Raw genomic sequence first — 12430 nt, 5'->3', positions numbered from 1 at the left:
CAATTCAGAATTATGGTATTGAATACTGGAGCATTAAACTTCAATTTCCATGTCATCTGCAAATTACAGAGCACTGAAGTTCAACCCAGTTGGAGGGCACCAGGATGTGGAAAATTATTTTTTGTTAAGCAGGCTTTCCTCTAATCACTTTTAGTAGAAAAAAGAGCAGAACAACATTGAAATTATTTTTCTAAATCTGTGATACAGGATTAAGATTGCTGTCCTCACCTTACGTATCACAAAGTGGAATTCAGATTCAATATCTCCACTATTCTTTGGCTGCTCCCTCCTGTGACCCAATGAATTGCTATAATGTGTAAAGGTGAAAGTTGTGAACTTTGGCTTCACCTATCTGGGAACACACTGCTGGAAGTGAAAGAACTTTGGCTAGGAAAGGGACATAGCTGTCCAATCCAATACCTTGGCAGTTCTCAAGGTTTATTTTTACTTTGCCCTCTGGGCTAAAAAAGAATGACCCAATTCCTTGAATGAAACTTGAATCTCCAACTTGCTGACGCAAAGTATGAAGGCTATGATACCTAAGATGCCCTTTAAAATAGCCGTAGGCTCCATTTCTGTGACCTCTCCCATCCCTGGACCAATGTGACTGTTCTATCAACAGATTGTAGCCATGATGATATGATGACTTTTTCAGCAGTTTGCTCCAGGAGTTCTGAACCTTATCGTGCTACATATCTATTCAGAATGAAGATATCATCTGCACCTGTTTTTAAAGAGCTCTCAGCGAAAAGATTCAAGGGAAAGGTCTGTAGATCCAGGCTGCATGTATACTAGGTATTTGGCTCAGATTAGTTTCTATTTTAATGCAAATAGGAATAAACTTCAAGAAGCTACAGCTGTTTGCAGCAACTACATCTGTCCTGCATCGTCAAATACATGTTACTTCAGGCAAGGTCAAGGATACATGCATGAGAGCATCAGCTTAGTCTATGCATATGATAAAAAGGGAATGTCTGGGGGAGTTTCTCTTTTCAGACATATCAAAAATTAAGTGTATTTCAGAAAACATATGTCAGGAATATTTGGCTATCTATGACAATAAATGACTTCATTCCATCATTAAAGAATCAAATAATAACAAGAGTGCCACAGGGTTTTCTTTTCAGATGCTGACACTCCAGAGAAAGGAAATTTTGTTTTCCAAAATGCATTGTGTTTTTAATGAATGTTTCATATCTTGCTAGGTGGCTGCATTCATTGTCTTCTCTGGTTACTTTGTTTCTCAGTTCATTGAGATACATAGTACGCTATCTTTGAATTTTGTAATCGTACAATTCTTCAAATTTTCAATCTGAAATTAAACAATTGAGGCACAGAGGAAAGAAACTGTTAAATGCAAGTGTTATTGCACACTGTTAATTTTCAGTACCCAAAGTCTTCCATGTTGCATGCTTACTTGCTTATGTGCCACCAAGTAATATTCAGCTTGTTCATAGGTGGATCTTCTGCATGATGATCTATCCGTCAGCTGTTGTTTGACGTCTCCCAACTCATTGTCACTGTACCTGAGTCCATCCACTTTGCTGCTTAATTGCTTCTTCTTCTCTTTCTTTTCATCTTTCCCAGCATTACCGGAAAAAAAAAATTGGTGAGCAGTCACTTGGTTCCAAAATCACTCTATTATGATACTTTGAAATCAGATATATGCAACATAGATGTCTGTTTCCAAAGTATTTGTGTTCATTCAGACACCAACTTCTATGTAACTAAGTGTTATTATTTATTTTAATTAATTTTGGTGTCAGTTGTTTGATACCTGGCAACTGTAACTTTAGACTCCTTCATGGGTTACCTATTCCCAGGGGTGCTCTTCAGCAGGTTCTGACAGTAGCGGTAGCAGAAATTTTGAGAAGTTCGGAGAACTGGCAAATACCACCTCTGGTTGGCCCCAGAGTGGGGTGGGAATGGATATTTTGCAGTATCCTTCCCCTGACACACCCATCAAGCCATACCATGCCCACCAAACCACACCCACAGAACGGGTAGTAAAAAAAATGAATTCCACCACTGCCTATTCCTTAACCATACCCCTAGCCAGGGGTGAAATGCTCCCAGTTTGGACTGGATAGCCTGATCCGGTAGCGATGGCAGGTGGTTCAGGGAACCAGTAGCAAAAATCCCTGCCGCACCCACCCCCCATGCCCAGCTGAGCCGCGCAATCATCAGAGGTTGTTTTTTTTACTTTTAAAAGCATTTTTTCTTCGGCCAAAAAAATCCTTTTAAAAGTAAAAAAAGCCTCTGATGATCGCGTAGCTCATCTGGGATTATCAGAGCCTTGTAAAATGCTTTTAAAAGGCTCTGATGATCCCAGCTGAGTTGCCTGATCGCCAGAGCCTTTTAAAAGCATTTTTAACAACCTCTTCATCTGAAGAGGTGGTAAAAAAATGCTTTTAAAAGGCTCTGACGATCCCAGCTGAGTTGCCTGATCGTCAGAGGCTTTTTTTTTCTTTTAAAGGCAAAAAAAATGCTGTTAAAAGAAAACAAAAGCCTCTGAAAATCAGGCAACTCAGCTGGGATCATCAGAGGAGCCATTTAAAAGCATTTTTTATAACCTCTTCGGCTGAAGAGATTGTAGAAAAAATGCTTGTAAAAATAAAAAAAAAGTTGCCCACGCCCACCCAGTCACATTACCACCACCACCACCACCAAGCCATGCCCACAGAACCGGTAGTAACAAACTTTACATTTCATCACTGCCCCACATGAATCCTAGTCTTCATATCTCACAGTGCATTCGTTCTCATGAGCAGTCTTCAGAGGAAAACCATCATGTATTACCCTCTGTGTGAAGGATCCTCTGTATTCTGGAAGTTTATCCCAGTGCTCACGTGAACTAGCTTATTTTCCATTATTTTTTGGGTCTCCATTGCCTCAGTTTCATATATTCTACTGGCCACCTGGAAGAGAGAACATGGGAGCCCACTCTATGAGAAGGAATAGTTACAAGATAAGTATTTCAAACCTTATTTAGAGGATTGGTTGGGATCTCACTCACCACAGGGAAGCCATTTTAGCAGCTTCCATAGCATGTGCTTCAGTACAAGTCAAACATTATATGTCCTTCAACTTTATTTGCTAGCTCATATGTTATTACCTAGATCATTCCATTTCAAACAAATACCGGATTACTTATAACTTCAAAAATGCTATTCTCCAGACTCTTTTTGCCAGACTTTCATGTGAGGCAAACATTTGATAGAAATATGGAAAGTGGCCTGAACTTTAAATGACAAACAGATGAGAAGTTCTGAAGGAAATCAAATACTTCTAAAAGACCATGTATTTTCACTTGGATTAGAAAGGGTTCTTTTAATTGATGATGATTTAAACTCGTGGACACGTATCTGGTTATCTCAATTAGCAAAGTCAGAAAGAAAAATTGGGCAGGGAGAATCTAGCTGTAGATTCCAAAGATAGTTAATGTCTGGAAAGGAAAGGATTTTGTCTATTTCAAAACACATTTTGTTATGAATTAGCTTTTTAAATATGTGACTGTAGGCAGATGGTTTGAAGATCTTTGAGAGTGCCAAGTATTATTTTTTGGATTGCCTTTTTTTTTCATTTTTAGCCCATTTGATCTGATTAAAAAGTTAGTCCTGTATATTTCTGTTTAAAACACAATACGTTGAAAAGAGAATCCATTCATTATCTATTCCAGGAGTGTCAAACTCAAGGTCCGCAGGCCGCATCTGGCTGGCGAGGTGTTTAGTTCTGGCCCACGGGGCCGCCCTGGAAACAGTGAAGGACTGGCCCATGGTGCCTCTGCCGGTGAAAATGGAGCCCAAGCTTTGTTTTCGCTGGCAGAGGGCTGCAGGAAGCTGTCCTGGCCAAAAACAGAGCCTGGGAGGTGACTCTGACATGAGTGACAGAGAGCTGGCCATGCCCATCCTGTCCGTGCTCACCCCAGCCATGCCCATCTGGCTCCCCAAGGTCAAACACAACTCTGATGTAGTGAAATCGAGTTTGACACCCCTGATCTATTCCAACCTGATATCTTCAAATATGTCACACCATTATTGCAAAATCTAGTTCAGTCTGGGCATTTTTTTAAAAAAAATTACTTTTAGTTGGACTAAAATAAGTGATGGAAAGAATCAAAGCCAGAAGTGACCGAAATCCTCATTTTCTTTCCTTCTGACACACTTTCATTACTATTTTTGCAGTAATGCAAAATTGCTTGGGAAAGAAAATATTGTTAGGTTTTACTAAAAGATTATTCAAACACTCTTAATTGTGTTTTTGCATGGATAATATCCCCAATTGATAAACAATGCATTTCATCCAATAATTTCTAGAGCTGAGATGTTATTTATTATAGCACTTTGCCAAATAGTGCAAACTCATCATAAAGTATTAAAAAAACCAGAATTCTGCGGTGCTTTAAATGTTTTTTTCTTATTTTTTAAACATAGTTGAATCACACTATATCATAAAGAGATAATCACAAATAATTTTATGTCATGGCCAATCTGTTCTTGGTTGCTTGTCAGAAGAAGAAGAAGCAAGGGTTAAGTTCTTACATTGAATGCTACCATAAATGTCATGAACTGACAAAAAATAAATAAATAGAAAACCAATTTGAAGAATGTATAAATAGTGTTTCCTGTAGCTTCATCATCTGATGCATCATTCCATATACAATTTACATCCTTAGAAAAAATCAAGACTATTGATAAGGTACATCCAAACTGAGGTTCTTTAGTACCTGTGTAGGGAAAACTGGGAAAAGGCAATAAATATTTTGCATGTATATACATGTGTATTCTATGTATTAGCCTCTGCAACACTCTTGTGATCTCAAAAATATGTTACTGAAATTATCATTGGTGACTAGAAAAAAAGGGCAACTCTAAAAACTCAGATGCTTATATTAATTATGCTTTGTATTGAATTGAATACTTTATTTGGCCAAGTATGATTATGCACACAAGGAATTTGTCTCCAGTGCAGAAGTTCTCAGTGTACATGCAAAGCAACAGAATAATGATAGTCATAATAGTAATAATACCAATAAGAGGATTAAGAAAGATGGTTAATAATAATAATAATAATAATAATAATAATAATAATAATAATAATAATAATAATAATAATAATAATAATAAGCACTACAAACTAATGCCATGAAAGAGAAGATACAAAAATCCACTGGCAACCCAAACTGCCAACTTTGCAACGACAAGTTGAAACTGTTTCACACTTAATATGTGAGTGCAACAAAATCGCACAAACTGATTACAAAGCTAGACATGATCGAGTTTTAAATTAGTCCACTGGTCATTATGTAAAAAATACAACATACCTGTATCCAAAACGTCATGGGAGCACAAAGTGAAAAAAGTTATCGAAATGAGACAGTGAAGATCTTCTGAGACTTTCGAATACAGACGGATTGTCATTTGGAACACAACATGCCAGATATCACAGTTGTTGAGGGCCGAAGCATACAGTTTATTGATATTGCAGTACCAGGAGATGCCAGAGTTGAAGAAAAAGAACTGGAAAAAATCACAAAATATTGCGACCTGGCCATCGAAACTACATGGCTATGGATGAAACATGTAACAGTAATACCTATTGTCATTGGGGCACTTGGTACCATGTCCAAGAATTTTACAAAGCACATCAAGAAATTGCAGCTTCCTGCAATAACACCAGCGGAACTGCAAAAAACTGTGCTACTCGGAACATCATATATTTTAAGAAGATACTTGGTTGATAACTAGGATGCTGGCAGCAAGCTGTATCAACCATTAGCACCAGTCAATCGTATTTATAACACATTTTTAAATGTTCCATTGACTGAGTTTCATGCTTAATGAAAAAAAGAGATCATCATCATCATCATCATATACCTGGTGACAGCAGAATCGATGAGAAACAACTTGAAAAAGTCACCAGATATCAAGATTTGAGAATCGAATTGCAGAGACTCTGGCATAAACCAGTGCAGGTGGTTCCAGTGGTACTCGGCACACTGGGAGCTGTGCCTAAAGACCTAGGCAGGCACTTAAAAGCAGTGGTGGGATTCAGACAGTTTGCACCACTTCGGGAGAACCGGTTGTTAACTTTCTGAGCAGTTTGATGAACTGGTTGTTGGAAGAAATCATTAGGGCAGAGAACCGGTTGTTAAATTATTTGAATCCCACCACTGCTTAAAAGCAATTGGAGCTGACAAAATCACCATTGGTCAGCTGCAGAAGGCCACCTTACTGGGATCTGCTCGCATAATTTGCCGGTACATCACACAGTCCTAAACGCTTGGGAAGTGTTCAACTAGTGATCTGTGATACGAAATCCAGCATAGTTATCTCGTTTGCTGTGTATACTGTCATCTCATTTGCTGTGTATACTGTCATTTTGTGTAAATAAAATAATAATAATACAGCCATACTACATGGTAAATATACAAAGATGGTAAATACACAAAGACACTGTGAGTTTCAGAGATGAACCCTGATTAATGTGATCATGCCTACTAGGCCTCAGGTATTGAGATGGTACAGACTGCATAAAAACTCAGAAGCAGAAACATATATAATAGCTGAAGAAAAACAAAAGCTTGCAAGCCATACTTAAAAAAAATAGCCAACCTCTGATGACCTTGTTCTCTCACCTTGAAATTTAACATCCTTTCCCCAACCTTATGAGGATCTTGTTTGAAAAGAATGGCAAATCGAGTTTCCATCTTCATTCATAAACTATACAGTTGGGTATCACTGACAGTTTGTTAGGTGGGCCATATTTGATTTCCTCACAGACAATTCTCAGTCCAAGCTGAGAAGAAGCATCGTTCTGAGGTAAAACATCAGGAAGAATGTGCAGCCTTGCCAATAACCATTGCATTTTCTGAGCCAGCTCTATCCAAAAAGAAGATCAAAGCCAGATGAAGCTTTGGTTGCATAAACATGATTCACAATGATAACTTTCAAAATTTAGGTTTTACAGAAACTTCAGATGCACATATCAGTTTGTCAGGAAAATATAACACTTATTACTTATGAACAGCATAAAGTACAATTGGGCCTGCTAGCTTTAAAAACACTTTGAGGGGTGGGGGAAATCCACTTCAAAGATTCTTCACTTTCTTCCCATCTTTGTAGAATGGACATTACACTTTCTCCTGTTCAACCACAATGGTGAATAATTACACAGCAGCAAAAGTATTGCTCTTCCAAATCCCAGCTCACCTGGGAATACAAATGCCAGGCTTATTATTTATGTAATTAATGTCTTACTGAAGTGGAGCATTGTTTCCTTTTTCTTTTTTTATCCCTCCCTCTACAGTTTGAAGACTGGAAGATAGAATATCAACACACCAAAGCTTGTCATTTTGAAGTTATTTTTCTCATTAGCCTGTGTGCTACAGGATACAGTTTAGTTCCCCTGGAGATTTATCATCTTTTGTTAGGCAATCAGGGGCCTTGAAAGGTATATCAGTATCAGTTCTGAAAATGCATATGGTTTTTAGAACAAAGGGAATCAGATTGATCAAACACTGAGGATAGGATATAAAAAAAAGTTAAGAACACAAAATAAGCTCTGAGGAGTGGCCTGTTTTTATAAAAGAAAACATCTCAATATGTGTGCCATATTGTCAATTAGACCTAGCAATTTTCAGAGGTAATGGGAAGTGGAATACAATACCTACAATCTGAAATGTGAAAACAATGGGGTGAGAATCAATACCAGATGGCAGGGACAAATTTTATTCAGAAGTATTGGATTGTACAAAAAAGCTAAGCATAAATTTACAGTATTGTTCTTTGACTTTTTTTAATGTGTCTTTAGCAAGAGGGTTCTGAAAAGACAATATAATTTTTAGCAATATAAAATGTAGGGACGGGGAGAAAACTGGTTTGACAAATACAAAAAACAAAAAATAGCTGATAAAAGAGAATATTTGTACCTCAAGACTGAAACGAGGGGACTTTGGTGATCTCTGAGCTTGATTGTTTTCTTGCAGATGTTTCATTATCCAAACTAAGTAAGATCATCACCATCTTATCTAGTTTGGGTAATGAACCATCTGCAAAAAATAGCTCTCCTCTAGCCTGAGTGCATAGTTCTCAGCAGTGGTGGGATTCAGCCAGTTTGCACTGGTTCAGTAGAACCATTCCTAATTTTTTGCTGAGTTAGGTGAACCAGTTAGACGTGTTCTGGAAAATCTGTGTTTTCCGGAACACGTCTGGTTTTCATTCAACTTCCTTCCAGGTGGGAAGAGAGAAAAAAACCTCCCCAAAAGTCCAAGACAGGAGCGATGGAAACTTTCAATCACGTCACTCAGGCAAAAACTGTCTCAGGCGGCGGGGGCGGGGCCTGCACATAAGGCAGAAGCCCAGGGCCAATGTGCAGGTGGAGCACAAGAAGGTCGGGGAGGGTGCTGAAGCGAGTGGGCATCCTGCCTGCAGTGCCCATGCTGGCTTCCCCTTCCCAGCCAGAGCTGGAATGCCACCGCGTTTAAGTGCCAGTACATGCTGGCCTTCCCTCTGGTGGGCCTGGGCAACTGCAACTGCAGAGAAACAGGCCCATTTCAGTGCCTGGACTTCTTCCTTCCCTCAATTTCCTGTTTCTCCATTGCAGTGCAGTGCCCAGGATCCACTTTGATAGCGAGGGTGGTGGGATTTAACCTGACTCTGGTTCTCCCAGAGTCAGGTTGGCCATCATGGGAGGTTCGTCCCACATGTGTGACGGAGCTGGAAGATGGGGACAAGACACGCCTCCCATGACAGCCAACCTGACCCCGGGTGAACTGGTTGTTAAATTATTTGATTCCCACCACTGGTTCTCATAAATAAATCATATGGTTTCTCCAAAATCTTGAGTATTTTTAAAGAAGTGATAAAAGCAATTGGCAGTGTTAACTCTTATTCATTGGCTTTTAGAGACATTGAGATATACATATAAAGGAATGGTTGTGAGTTCCATAGCCCAGGTACAAGGGAACCCTGATGCAATTAATCTTTCTGTTCTCAAACATGGATATTTCAAAGTATTTTTGACATCTCCATTTTGTGTTTCCTTTTCCCAATGCATATATTTCTTTTGTATTTTTCAAGTTTAAAAATGAGTCTTTTAAAGAGCAGCACAGTTTGGCCAGGCAACTAGTTTCCTTTTCCAGCTGTGAATATCATATAGATCTATCTATCCTAAGCATGAATTGGGCAGCTTAATTGAGCCAATGCGTAAGAGACAATTTATCTTTTCCACTGAAACTATTTCCAGAGCCACATGCTGGGATTGATAGCTCAACAATTAAATCAGTTCAAGTGGGTCAAAATACTAATTCCAAGATACTATCCAGTCTAAATTCACTTCCCTAAGAACACCAAGCAGTGCTGTTTTCTGTTGGTTGTTTCTTTCTTTGTTTCGCTTCACACTGGGTTCAGGCCTTGGATTTCTCAGAGATCAAAGTTTGTATAACAAGACATTTTGACCATAATTTTCCCCTTCACTTCCCTCATTCCTAAAAAAAAAAAAGCCTCATTTACTTGCGCTGGGGGGAAAAACTGCTTTGATTGCACATCGACCTAGTCCTATTTTTAAGCTTGCCAAGTGGGTGTGGGAGTTGCCTGCCATATGAGTTAACAAGCTCCTGAAAAGTTAGGTATAGTTTAGTTTTCTAATGATGTGTAAATCTCAGGGATGAAGGGAATGTGTCATCATCAGGGAGATTTTTCTAAGCTGAGGATTCTGGGTTCTGCTTGCCTGCAATGCTTTTTTCCCTGTACTCTGGCCAGGAGTCATGTGGACTTTGGCGTTCTCACAAGCAGCCTTTTGGAGACCAAATGACACACAAAAATAGCATCTGCTCATCAAAGCTGATTGGCTCGTTTCAGAGCAGATGGCTCTAAAATGCTGATAGAGCACAGCATCTGAGTGAACGAAGTTGGAAGGGTTTTGCTGGAAACAATGAAATGAAGGGTTGGATAAGAATCTTGTTGAAATATGCTTCCATCCAGCACCTAGGTAGATTATTGAGTTAGATTTAATAATAACAATAAAAAATGGTAGCAATTTTACACAGCTTGAGTCTTTGGGCCCCTACCAGATTGTTTGTTTGGATTTATTTTTATCCTAAGTATGTAATTATTTTCTCTGTGATCCTTATATTCAAGCCCCCCAAAACTTAAACTGCAGGATTTTTAGGGGTGGGGAATAGCCACTTAAATAAGGAAGAGAGTATGTGATATTCTTCTGTCCATTGAAGAGAATCACTCAAAACCACTGCTGAAAGTTACTTTGAAGGGACCATATTTTTGTGAACAGCAAAGTAAATTTGAAACATCCAAATGAAGTCTGAATTTCCCAAAGAATAATACAGGTAGTCCTCGACCTACGACCACAACTGAGCCCAAAATTTCTGTTGTTAAGCGAGTTTTGGCCCATTTTATGACCCTTCTTGCCACAGTTCTTAAGTTAATAACTGCAATTGATAAATTAGTAATCCAGTTGTTAAGTGAATCTGGCTTCCCTATTAATTTTGCTTGTCAGGACGTTGCAAAAGATAATTGATCACGTGACCCTGGGACACAGCAGTGGTCATAAATATGAAGCAGTTGCCAAGTATCTAAATTTTGATCATGAGAATGCTGCCAAGGTCGTAACATAAGTCACATTTTTCAGTGCTGTTGTAACTTCGAACACTCCCTAAACTGTTGTAAGTCGAGGAGTATCTATATCTGGATTTCTGAAGCAGTTCCTGGCTAAGGTGAAGCCAGCTCCTTCTACAGTTTTAATTGTGTTCAATTTTTTTGTAAATTGATCTGTCAGCACATAAATAAAAGGCATTTCTCCCAAAACACCTTACACAAGGTTAGATTTAAAATGGCAATCTAGAGGCACAGCCACAGAGTTGCATTAAAGTGTTTTCCTCCAGTCCATAAGCCTGAAGAAAATAATGCTGCAGATGTTGAGCCTCCTCACCAATCCGTACTGTGCCTCAATAACAAGTGGAGCTGTCCTTCCTATTTAAGGAAGGACAAATGAAGAAACACAATTGATTCCCTTTGCTTTGCTTCCCCTCCCACACACTGATAATAAAAATAATCACCAAGTATTCTCTTTAATGGGGGGAGCTGAGGGAGTGTAGCTGGGTGTTTAGAACGGCTGGTTCACCTACCAGTCAAAAGTTGCCTGATTAGTAGATAGCAGATGCAGAGGTCCATTACATCTGCTACCTGTCAGGTGAGCCATTTCTAAATATGAGTCTAGTGGTCTTCTAAACGGGTATCAAATCCATAACCACAACTGGTTATGGATGACAGTTCATGGGTAATTTTATCCCATTGAGGTAAAAGTGGAGGGAGCTTCCCTCATTCTCCTTCTTGGCATCAGACTCCTCTCTAAAAGAAGCCCATTTATCTCACAATCAGGCTAAGCATGATATGTGTAGCTGCCTCTGTAGAACCCAGTTGACTGATACCTCCTATAATTCAAAACAAAATGCCCAGAGACAGAGAGGAAGACAATATCCCCCACAATCTAAGCAGCTAATAGTAAGCCAGCAGTTTGTCCACAACAAAAAGCTTTGAAGATGTCTGTGTGATGGAACAAAAGGAGAATTGAAGAGAAATTAAATCCTACAACAATATTCAATTGAATTAAAGATTATGACAGTTAGAAGCAAAAGAAAGGAATGTAAAGTTAGCTTATTTGATCAAGGTTAAAATAAGAGGTGTTTTTTTTGTTGTTGTTGTTTTTTTTGTTTTTGTTTTTGCTTTTTGCTGACATCAGGATTGAAACATTTATGGATTTGCTCATAGATAACGGTTGGGATATAGGATGAAGAGACAATGGTAGTCCTCAATTTACAATCAGAAGTGAGCCCAACATATGTTGGTAGGTGAGAAATTTAAGTGAGTTTTGCCCCATTTTATTACTTTTCTTGCCACATTTGCTAAGTGAATCACTGCAGTTTTCAAATTAGTAATACAGTTATTAAGTGAATCTGGCTTCCCCATTGACTTTGCTTGTTAGAAGGTCACAAAACGGGATCACATGAGCCCGAGACACTGCAACCATATAAATGTGAGTCAGTTGTCAAGCATCCAAATGAAAATCACATGACCATGGGGATGCTGCAATGGACATAAGTTTGAAAAATGGCCATGTGTTACTTTTTTCAGTGCCACTGTAACTTCGAATGGTCACTAAGTGAACTGTTGTAAGTCATGGACTACCTGTATTTGTTTAACCTTATAGGCTGAAGAGTTATTACATTTCTTTATACTTGTAATGAAGAGTGGAAACCATCTTTTTATATATTTCTTTTCTTTTTCTTTTCCTGCACTTTGTTTTCTTTCTTTCCATCTATTTTTCTTCTCTATAAGTTTAGTTGTATTATTTTTTACTATCATAACTAAAATTCTTAATTAAACTTACATTTAAAACAGAAATGTATCCATCT

The 12430-nt window shown here is 38.6% G+C and overlaps 1 long non-coding RNA gene across 3 annotated transcripts in view; it reads left to right on the top strand.

Moving 5' to 3' along the window:
• The first annotated feature begins 631 nt into the window (after positions 1-631).
• LOC131197752 (uncharacterized) overlaps positions 632-12430 on the top strand; it is a 47796-nt gene continuing 35997 nt past the window's right edge. For 2 of the 3 annotated variants that reach the window (XR_009155022.1, XR_009155020.1), the window contains exon 1: positions 646-765. This is a non-coding gene — a long non-coding RNA (uncharacterized LOC131197752). Of the gene's footprint in view, positions 766-12430 lie in introns of all 3 variants that reach the window. The other variant, XR_009155021.1, reaches the window with a different exon arrangement.

Source organism: Ahaetulla prasina, chromosome 1 (assembly GCF_028640845.1).
Source record: "Ahaetulla prasina isolate Xishuangbanna chromosome 1, ASM2864084v1, whole genome shotgun sequence".
Taxonomy (NCBI): Eukaryota; Metazoa; Chordata; class Lepidosauria; order Squamata; family Colubridae; genus Ahaetulla; species Ahaetulla prasina.
This window is presented reverse-complemented; position numbering and strand designations above follow the sequence as displayed.